This window comes from Quercus lobata, chromosome 2, assembly GCF_001633185.2.
Source record: "Quercus lobata isolate SW786 chromosome 2, ValleyOak3.0 Primary Assembly, whole genome shotgun sequence".
NCBI classification, from domain to species: Eukaryota; Viridiplantae; Streptophyta; class Magnoliopsida; order Fagales; family Fagaceae; genus Quercus; species Quercus lobata.
Window position 1 is genome coordinate 17,580,314 of NC_044905.1, and position 10,000 is coordinate 17,590,313.

Consider the following 10,000-nt stretch of genomic DNA (forward strand, 5'->3'; position numbering starts at 1 on the left):
TGCCTAGTGATTACATGTTCCCCACACCACTCATAGGTGAATTTTTAGGTATGATTCATGAATGCTGCACATTCTTCCCAATATTTGTTCTGCTACGTTGTAAATGTCACATTCAGGATGTATTGTAACTATTCCCAAATTCTAAAATTCAAGGTGTAAGGTATATCAAAAGAATATATCGGTTGGTTAAGGTCCTACTTGCCTTGAGAAGCTAAATCAGCATACACTAACCATGCTTGTTTAATCAAACCAAGCAAGGCATATATTGATATGGGCTTTAAAGTGATTTTCTGCAACCGTTGAGTGGTAAGCTAGGAAGTCAAGCATATGTAATGGTCCTATCTCTTGCTATGTTTGGGACAATAAACATATTACTTTGTGGTAATTGCCATCATAGGTGAATCCCTTATTAAATACTTGGTTTCATGTTGCTTTGATTGCAACCTAGCATGTAACTGGGATATCAAAACAAAAAGAAGAGTCCTTTTACATATCTCCCTTGAGGAATTTGAGAAGTTCAACGATCATAACAGATGTTTGATTTACTTCTCCCTATGATTCTCCAAACAATAATCATATGATTTCTGATTCACTATCTAAGAAGCGTGTTCTTTAATTCTACTAGTGAAGGTTGACCAAGTGTTGCTACTTACATCCATTAAGATATGTTCAAGTGATGTAGGATCTTTAGTTGTTCAATGCTAAATTAGACTTTTTTATCAGATCTTGAAAGGTTCTTGAATAAGTGTTGATGCTTAAGGGTTTAGGTAGGTTCAGGTAATAAAAAGATTGGATTTTGAATATGTTTGATGGCTGTTTGTTGTTAAGAAATAAAGAAAGATAAACACAAGGCAATCACACCTCAGTTTTCCCAAGCAATACACTTGGTCAGGAGAAGACAATCACATGCAAGGCCTTTTCCCTTAATTGTTACAGGGGTCATGTTTAGCCCTATATAAAGGGCTATTGCCTTTTCTTCTCCCCTCTCCCCCCCACCCCTCCTCCCAAATCAGGTAAAACAGAACCTCTAAGGTAACAGAACAGGTTTGATTTAAATTCAAGAATTCTATGTGCATTTAATACCCTTTGTATTTTATTATATAAGTTGATGAATTTTATTAAAATCAATCTCGCTATAAATGTTATTGAGTTCAATTAAGCCTTTATATAGGTTATTGCCAAATACTTACACAAAAATATAAATATATATATATATATATAGGTTATTGCCAAATTCTTTCCTAGAAGGACTAGGACTTTTTTTTTGAGAGATGAAGGACTAGGACTCTAAATAAGTTATTTCTAGAAAAATTAAAACTACTTAAGAACTACTAAATCAAATAGAAAAATGACCCAAAACAAAATCTCATGGGCCTTTTGTACATCCAAGGACAAAAGATTTTGAATTTACAAGATTGCCTTAATTCAGTAAAACTTAATTAAAACTGAACTAAGAACTTTCTAACCTAAAGGAATTTAATACTAATAAGAGTCAATAATAACTAAAGTAGCCTATGAAAGGTTCCAAGAAGGCCTCATATTGAAATTAAACCACAATTCCTCAATCTTCTGGTATTCAATTTTGTTTTTCCTCGAACTCTTTACTGCATGAGCCATCAGGGCTTCATGTGAGTTGGAGCAGGTCCAGATTAGGAGGGGATAGGACTGGGAGATAGAATTGAATATAAGGAAGAAAATTGAACAAAAAAATAAAGGATAGGCCCTTATGATTCAGCACCAAGCTAAAAACTTAGGAACAGCGCCTAAGTTGCTAAGAATCAATACCCAGCAACTGGAAAAATTCCAATATGAAATTTCAATACTCAATATTCTGTCTTCTATGTTTACTAGAGCCTTTTTAAATGGGCTTTCAAGGAGTACATCAATAAGGAAAATAATTAATAAAAAAAAAATCCCTCATGATTCTCAACAATGGTAAAGTCAAATTTAAAGAGAAGTTTGGTTCAAAATTCAAAAATAAAACCTTGAAGAAAATAGATGATTTTACCTGGGCTCCTTGCATTAATATGCCAGAAGGAAATGAAAAAGCAAAGCAGATTGTCTTCATTATCTTGTTTGCTATAGGAAAAATGCAAATAGAATAAAAGCACAAATGCCTTTTAATGTAACCATAGTTCAGAAGATTTCCTTTATCTGTAGCAGAATATTATAAGGAGTTTATTTATTTATTATTTTCTTTTATATAAGTGTATAATTCTATCAAACAAGGGGAAGGATATTGTCCTCTTATTAGAACTGGCTTCTATTATGTGTTTCTCTTTTTTAAGTTTATTATCCTTTGGTCTACTTTTGCTGGTGCCTTGCATGTTTAAACTCATAAATTGCATGCAAATTTTGTTCATGAGGTTCTCCCCGCCTTCTTTATTTTTATTTGTGGTCTTAATTCCTATGTGAACTTTAGGAGGTTAGATTTTTGTTTCTTCCAATATTAGTTTCTCATTCTTTATTTTCTTTTTGGCTAAGTTTCTTAATTTTTTCATTCAGAAACATTTCTAATCATTTTTCAATTCTCTACAGATCCGTGTGACCCAGATGTGGAACTTAATGTGATTTTACTAAAGTTTATAGATCCCACAACCTAATCACCCCAACACCCCCCCCCCCCCCCAAGTGCGAAATAAAATGGTTGAGAGGCTTGAATCTTGGATTTTGAGAATGGATCGAAATAGGATTCTTTTGCAGTTCCTTCACTTAGCACAATAGAATGAAGGGGAATTCATATAATTTCAAATCATGTTCTTATTGAAGAGAATGAACCCAAAAAGAAAACTGCTCTGAATCTTGGCTCAGGTGGGACTTTAGTTTGATGTGAATGTGCATTCTGTTGTATTCAGAATTTATTCAAGACTTAACGTAGGAAATGCATTTGGAGTTTGATATGCCTGTATCTGCTCCACAATCTGTAGCATTTGATGCCATCCCAAATTTTTTTTTTTTTTTTCCTCCTCTCTTGGCGTGGTGAGGGTGGAGAAGGAAATGCAGTCTGCCATCTTGTGGCTGTGAGAAACACAAGCCATCCTCATTGACAGTGGGGTATGAATGTTAGCTTTTTGTTCAAACTATAAAAACTCACAATCACCACCTTGGTTGTAACAAGCTTTGCAAATTTCACTTCATTGCCAGATTGATTGTTAAAATTAACGGTCACATGACCATAAAAATTTGAATTCTTCATTTGGCCTTTACTTTTAGTTATTTTACTAAAATTTTATAATCATGTGACAAGTACATGCTTGTTAATATTGACGGTCAATTAGGTTATATGGGGTGAAATTTGTAAAGTTTGCTACAATTAGTACAATGAATATAAGACTTATTGTTTTGGATGCAAAGTGCAAGTACCCTTATACTTTAGGATGATTTTCTACATTTATATCGAGAATGATTTTCTACATTTATATCATGAAAATATCTTTCTCAAAAAAAAAATCATAAAAATATCTATTTTCAATTTTTTTTTTTAGAGTTTATTTTCATTTTTGGTAAAGAAGAAGGATGGAGGAGAAAGTCATTTAATAGAATAAATATATTTTTTACTATCCTCAATACAGTTACACTCATTTCATGAACATGGTGCCTCTTAACAGCTTAACATTCAGTACCATAATGTATAATTGTCTCATAGAAAGCTTATAAATTTTTTTGTTTAACTTAATATGTAGTCTACTTTGCACTTCTCCATTTCATCAACCCCATTCTTGTCCTATAATTCACATCTACTTCAATCTCTCAATCTTTGTGAATTATTGATCAGGATATTAAAAGCTCTTGCTTTTTGGTACATCTTAACAATAAAATCTTACAAACCCTTCATCTTTGTTTGAGTCCTTAGATTCTAAAGTATATTTGTTTAGGTCCTATTTAACCCAAAGCGTTTAGATTCAAGCATCTTTTCAAATTTCTAACTTGACATTAACTACTTGTCTAATTTCATTTCACTAAAACTATATCATTTGCAAAAGGCATACACAAAGGACTTGATCTTGAATAGTTCTAGTCAACTTTTCCATCACTAGTACAAAGATATATTGTCTTAATACTAATACTTGATGTAAATCTATAGTGATATTTGATAAGAAATTCACCTTTGATGCCTCTATTTGTTTTCACACTAGTTACAACTTAAATTTGGTTGTTGTTGAAATGTTTGGATGAAATGATTGAATTTTTAATGATGTTTGATAAATTGCGGATGGATTAATGGTTATTCTTTCGTATTATTCACTGCATAAATTTTGATGTCAAATATATGATAAAACAAGTTTGAAAGCTCACTTAGTGTGTAAAACACTTGTGAATGTTTAGACCCCTAAATACAAAATTACCAACACAAGCTTATATTCAAACAATATATGTGCGAAATGATAAATATAAGCTATACCCAAATAAACAAACTACTCTAAGCCATAATTTAATCACAATGCAGCAATAATTAAACGTAAAGAGTAAGGGATAGAGAGAAGCAAACGCAAGATAACACCGGCACGTGTTATCGAAGAAGAAACCGAAGAACTCGGGGAAAAACCTCTCTGCCATCCTCCAATCGGTAAAATGATCCACTAGAAAATCAATTGGGATACATGAATAGCAATAGACCCTCCAAGCCTAATCTACCCGATGCACCTAAAGCCCTCCAAATTTCTTGCCCCAATAGGGTTACGCCTAACCTTGTCTTCTCTATCTTACTAGATCCCGCAATAAGCTCATTGCATCAACCAAAATGAATTGGTTCTCTCTTGAACTACTTCCCGAACACCAAGAACCTTCTCACTGCTATGAATATGGTGAAGTAAGGATTTGGCTTAAGATCCTCTCAAAGGTATGACAATGGAGAGGATGAGAGTAGAGGAATTTGGAAAATCATATGTATAAGATTGTGGATGAATCAATCTTGTTGTTCTCTAAGGTTTATCTCTCAAAACTCTCTTTGGAAGCTCTACATTTTGTGGGTATAAGGGTATTTATAGTAGCGTATGAGAAGGAATGTAAAAAGTCATTTTCCTGCAAAACAGGGTGCACTAGCAAGTAACTCACGACTGGGATGAGTCGTGAGTTCTAGTCGTAGGATAACAGAATGGTCAAACTGTATTTTTGTCCTGTAGTGATCTAGCTGTCCTAACCCTTCAACTTCCTGCATATTTCACACGTGTGCTGGATTCTAGCGTGTCACCACTCGCGAGTCAATCATGAGGTCCAGTCGCAAGAAGCCTTTTGATGCACACACTTGATCAATTCTTCACATTCTCTAACACACGACCCTTACATTATTCCTACCTAAATATAGGGTTTCTAAATGTCGAATTACAAGCAAATTTGGCACAAAATAAAGCCAACACATAGTTGAATAAATTCAACTTTACAATCTCCCCATTTGGCTATTCTGTGACAAAACCCTAAAACAGACTCTAGACTTAAAAATGTGAGTTAGGAACAGTTGCCAAAACTCACTCACGCCTAATTATAGAATTGTGAAACTCTTGAACCATATGAACAAGTTTTCTAAAAACAATATCACAAAATGCACTCATTAAGTTCATAGTAAGCAGAAATCTTAGAAAGCATATGGCAAGCACAATACGATCAAGCAAAGAATAAATATGACAATTAAGCATAACTTGACCATACAAGAACAATCACTATAAATAGTGACTACAATGAACATTTACATATTAAATGAACATCCAGACATGCAAGCTAATAAGCTCAATGCAAAGTATCATTTGCATGTCCAACACTCAACCGATGCAAGAACACTAAGGCAATTGCATCAAGGATACAAGATCCAATAAGAGCATAAGAGTACTGAAGTAAATACAAAATATTAACTAAAAGTACTAAGCTACATATGCAAAGGTACAAAGTAAAGCATAGTCAAAATAGCTAAAACATCCAAGAATCCATAACACACAATATCCAAGTTTTTTAAAACCAAAGTCAAAGTACTAAACCAATAGAGTAGTAAAATAAGTGCTATGAAAACTATAAAAACTGTGAAAACCATAAGTGCTATAAAAACTATTAAAAAAAAATGCTATGTTCTCCCCCTTAAGACAAGCTCCCCCTCAAGAGCTACCCCAATATCACTCCCCCTTTTTGACCGGAATGGCCAAAGGACTAAGGCTGGTGAGTGAAGCTATCAAACTTGGCTGTCAACAATGTGATTTGGTCCTAGATAACTGCAAGGCTGTTGGAGTGCTTAGTTTGTACATCTCTAAGACCATCAATCCTTTCAAGTATGATCTGAAAGGCATCGAGTGGAACTAATGAAGACGATGATGCTTCGCTTCTACCTCAACTACCACCACGTCTTGGAGGAGGTTGTCGTTGTCCTTCCACTTCAGTCTCTGTATCAACTGGAGGTTGTTGTTCTTCTTCAGGTTCTTCAACTTGTTCATCTCCAGGAAGTCAAACCTTACTTCTTAGGATTGTTTGATTGTTGATGGAAGGAGGTGTAGTCATGAGGCTTATGTGCTGTGGAGTATCCACACCATTTTCATGAAGAATCCACATTATAAGACTTGGGAGAACAAGCTTTCCCCTTGAGGTTGCCTTTGTAGCTTCGGTAATGATGGAGTATAAGTGTGCACCAATGTCAATGTAGATTCTCTCACGAAGCTCCATGAGGAATATGACTCTAGCATTGTTGATGGTGGTCAACTACCTTATCGGATACAAGTTGAACATCATGATGTAGGCAAGGCATCTCAAATCCGGAGGAAATGAGGTTGTGTTTAGGCATCTTCCTTCCCTATAGCCACCAATGCGAAGTTACATTATTTCTAGAGAGACCATTCTGTCCTTGAATGGAACGAACCCTTCATGATCTAATTCTCCAAGTCCAAGTAAAGCATCAATGACATCCATGTCAAGAGTGAATGCATGACCTTTAACCCAACAGTCTATGTGATCTTCTATGAGTGATGCATTTGCATAGAACTCTTTGATCAAAGGTTCACAAACTCCGAGGAGATCACCAAGGAGTTTGTCCCAGCCTCTTCCTTCAAAACAACTAGTAATAAAGAAGTCCTTGAGATCAACAAGATCCACAAATCTCTCCATAATGATTGGAGCTATTTGGAACTGATGTGAATATCGCTCATAGTGTTGAGGGGAGCGAAACAGGATGGTGTCAAGGCACCTTCTCTTGTCACCACGCTAAGCAATGGTTTTTCGTGGAGCCATCTACAAAACATAGCAGCAAATGCCACAAAAATAGAGCACAATAGCCAGTAACAAACTTCATTAGCAGCAAGTTAGTACCAAAACATAAACTACTAATTAAACCTTAAAAACTGAACAAGGAAACATGATTATCCCTAAATATTTTGTACTCAAGGGAGTCTAAAAATATACACAAAAACATCTAAAAGACATTTTATCACCAACATGGTATGCACACCACAACACAAAACCTAGCATAATGCATGACCATGTAGTATAAACATGTAAAACAAGCATTATACTATCAATCTCAACAAAACCCATATATCAAACTTAACAAAAAAAACATCAAAAACCCATATTCATCAACCATATATCAATATCTCAATATAAACAACAAATCTATGAAAAATAGGGCTTTAAACTTGAAATAGAGTGAAAATAAGTGAAAACCCATCCTTTCCTTGGAGATTGAGTGAAGATTAAAGATGAAAATGAAGATTTTGTGTGTGAAAATGGCAGTTTTGAGAAAGGGAGAGGCGGAGAAGACAAAGAGTTATGCATGTGATGCGAGGGAAACTGAAAAGCTTTTGAAAAACTACCTTTGTTTTAACCCTATTTGTACAAAACATGGGATTTTCGCGGCTCAACTGACTCGTGAGTGAGTCGCAAAATCCCTTGAACAAGATTTTGGAAAAAAATTCTCTAAGTCTTTTTGCAACTAGGACTTTCACTCGCTAGTGAGTTACGAATGCCTCTGAGTAAACTTGCGACTTGGACTTCCACTCGTGAAGGAGTCACCAAAATGAGTCACCAAAAAGTGAAAAACCCAGATTTTTGAAAATTTTTCTAACTGTTTTTTGCGACTGGAAGTCTCACTCGCCAGTGAGTTGCCAAAAGGTAGAGTTGAAAATTTTTTGGAATTTTTGAAAATTTTCAAAACAAAAACACTTTCCAAAAACAACTAAAATACTCAAAAATCTTTTTGTGTTTGATCAACATATGCTTGAGTATGTACATCACATTTAGTCAAGTACAATCACACAAATGAATAAGGCATTAATTGAACATAGACATGTGTGATGTGGGTGGGTATCAAAAATGAGATAGTCCTTAGTCTAATGTGAAGCTTCAATGATCAATTCAACCAAGTCATACACAATTAATACTAAGCATAAATGTACTTTTAGTCCCTACATTTTGCACTTTTTCCATTCTGGTCCCTACATTTTATTTTTACCACTTTTAGTCCCTAAACCAATTAACGCGTGACATTTAAATCCTTACTGTCAGCCAACTAACAGGAAAAGCTAAGGTGGTAGATGGAACACCCTATTAGCTGACATGGAGCTAATGTGGCGATTAAAATATGCCACATCAGCATTTTAATTTTTTATAAAAAGCCATGTCAAACCATTTAAACCAAAAAAGAAAATAAATTAAAAAACAAAACTTAAAATTATTTTTTAAATAAGAAAATAAGAACTTGTTCTTCATGTTCTTCCCAAATCCAAGAAATAAACCCAACACCCACAACCCAACCACCACCGAACTACCACAACCCAACCACCATCACAATCAATCCTACCCAATCAACCCACAAAATAAAAACCAGAAAAATAAAACCCAGAAAACTAGAAAAATGAAACCGAGGAAACCCAGAAACCTAGAAAAATAAAACCCAGAAAACCCAGAAAAGTGAAACCCAGAAAACCCAGAAAAATAAAACCCAAAAACCAGAAAATTAAAACCCAAAAAAATGAAACCCAGAACACCAGAAAAATAAAACCTAGAAAACATAGAAAAATGAAACCTAGAAAACCAAAAAAATAAAACCCAGAAATCCAGAAAAATAAAACCCAGAAAACCGATCAATCCCACCATTGTTGGTGACGACGGAGGGTGAAAAATAAGGTTGATCAAGTGGCAACGCATGTGGAGGAGAGGCCGGTGATTTCTAAGTTTTGTTTGTGTGATCTACAGCCCGATGAGTTGGCGGCAAGGTGGAGGAGAGGCCGGTAGTTTGGTGGTTTAGCTGCATATTCTAGAGAGAGGAAGAGAGGCTACAGTGAAAGTGAGAGTGAGAGTGAGAGTGAATGATGAAGGGAGGAGAGGCGGCTAGGTTAGAGAGGAAGAACTTAAAATTATTTTTTTTTAATTTATAATTCTAAAGGAATAGCTATGTTAGAGATGCTAGGTTTATTTCTTGGATTTGGGAAAAACGTGAAGAACAAGTTCTTATTTTCTTATTAAAAAAATAATTTTAAGTTTTGTTTTTTAATTTATTTCCTTTTTTGGTTTAAATTTTCTAACATGGCATTTTATAAAAAATTAAAATGCTGACGTGGCATATAAAAATGCCAAATAATATTTTTTTAATAATATTTCAATTGCCACATCACTACCACATCAGCGCCATGTCAGCTAATAGGGTGTTCCGTCTGCCACCTCAGCTTTTCCTGTTAGTTGGCTAACGATAAGGACTTAAATATCATGCGTTAATTGGTTTAGGGACTAAAAGTGGTAAAAATAAAATGTAGGGACTAAAATGGAAAAAGTGCAAAATGTAGGGACAAAAGTGCATTTACGCCTTAATACTAAGTAGAGTGGCCAATCTCAATTATAGAAGTGAACATATATGACCTCCCACAAGAACTTGATTATAAATCATTGAAGCTTTTCATTTGGCTTCTTTCAATTCATCACATTTGATCATTTTTTGTCTTTACATCTCATTTTGAGATCGATGCTTGAAATTTTTGATATTTCAATTTAATGAGTAGGCCTTTGGCTTTTGGCACCGTACATTTCAATACAA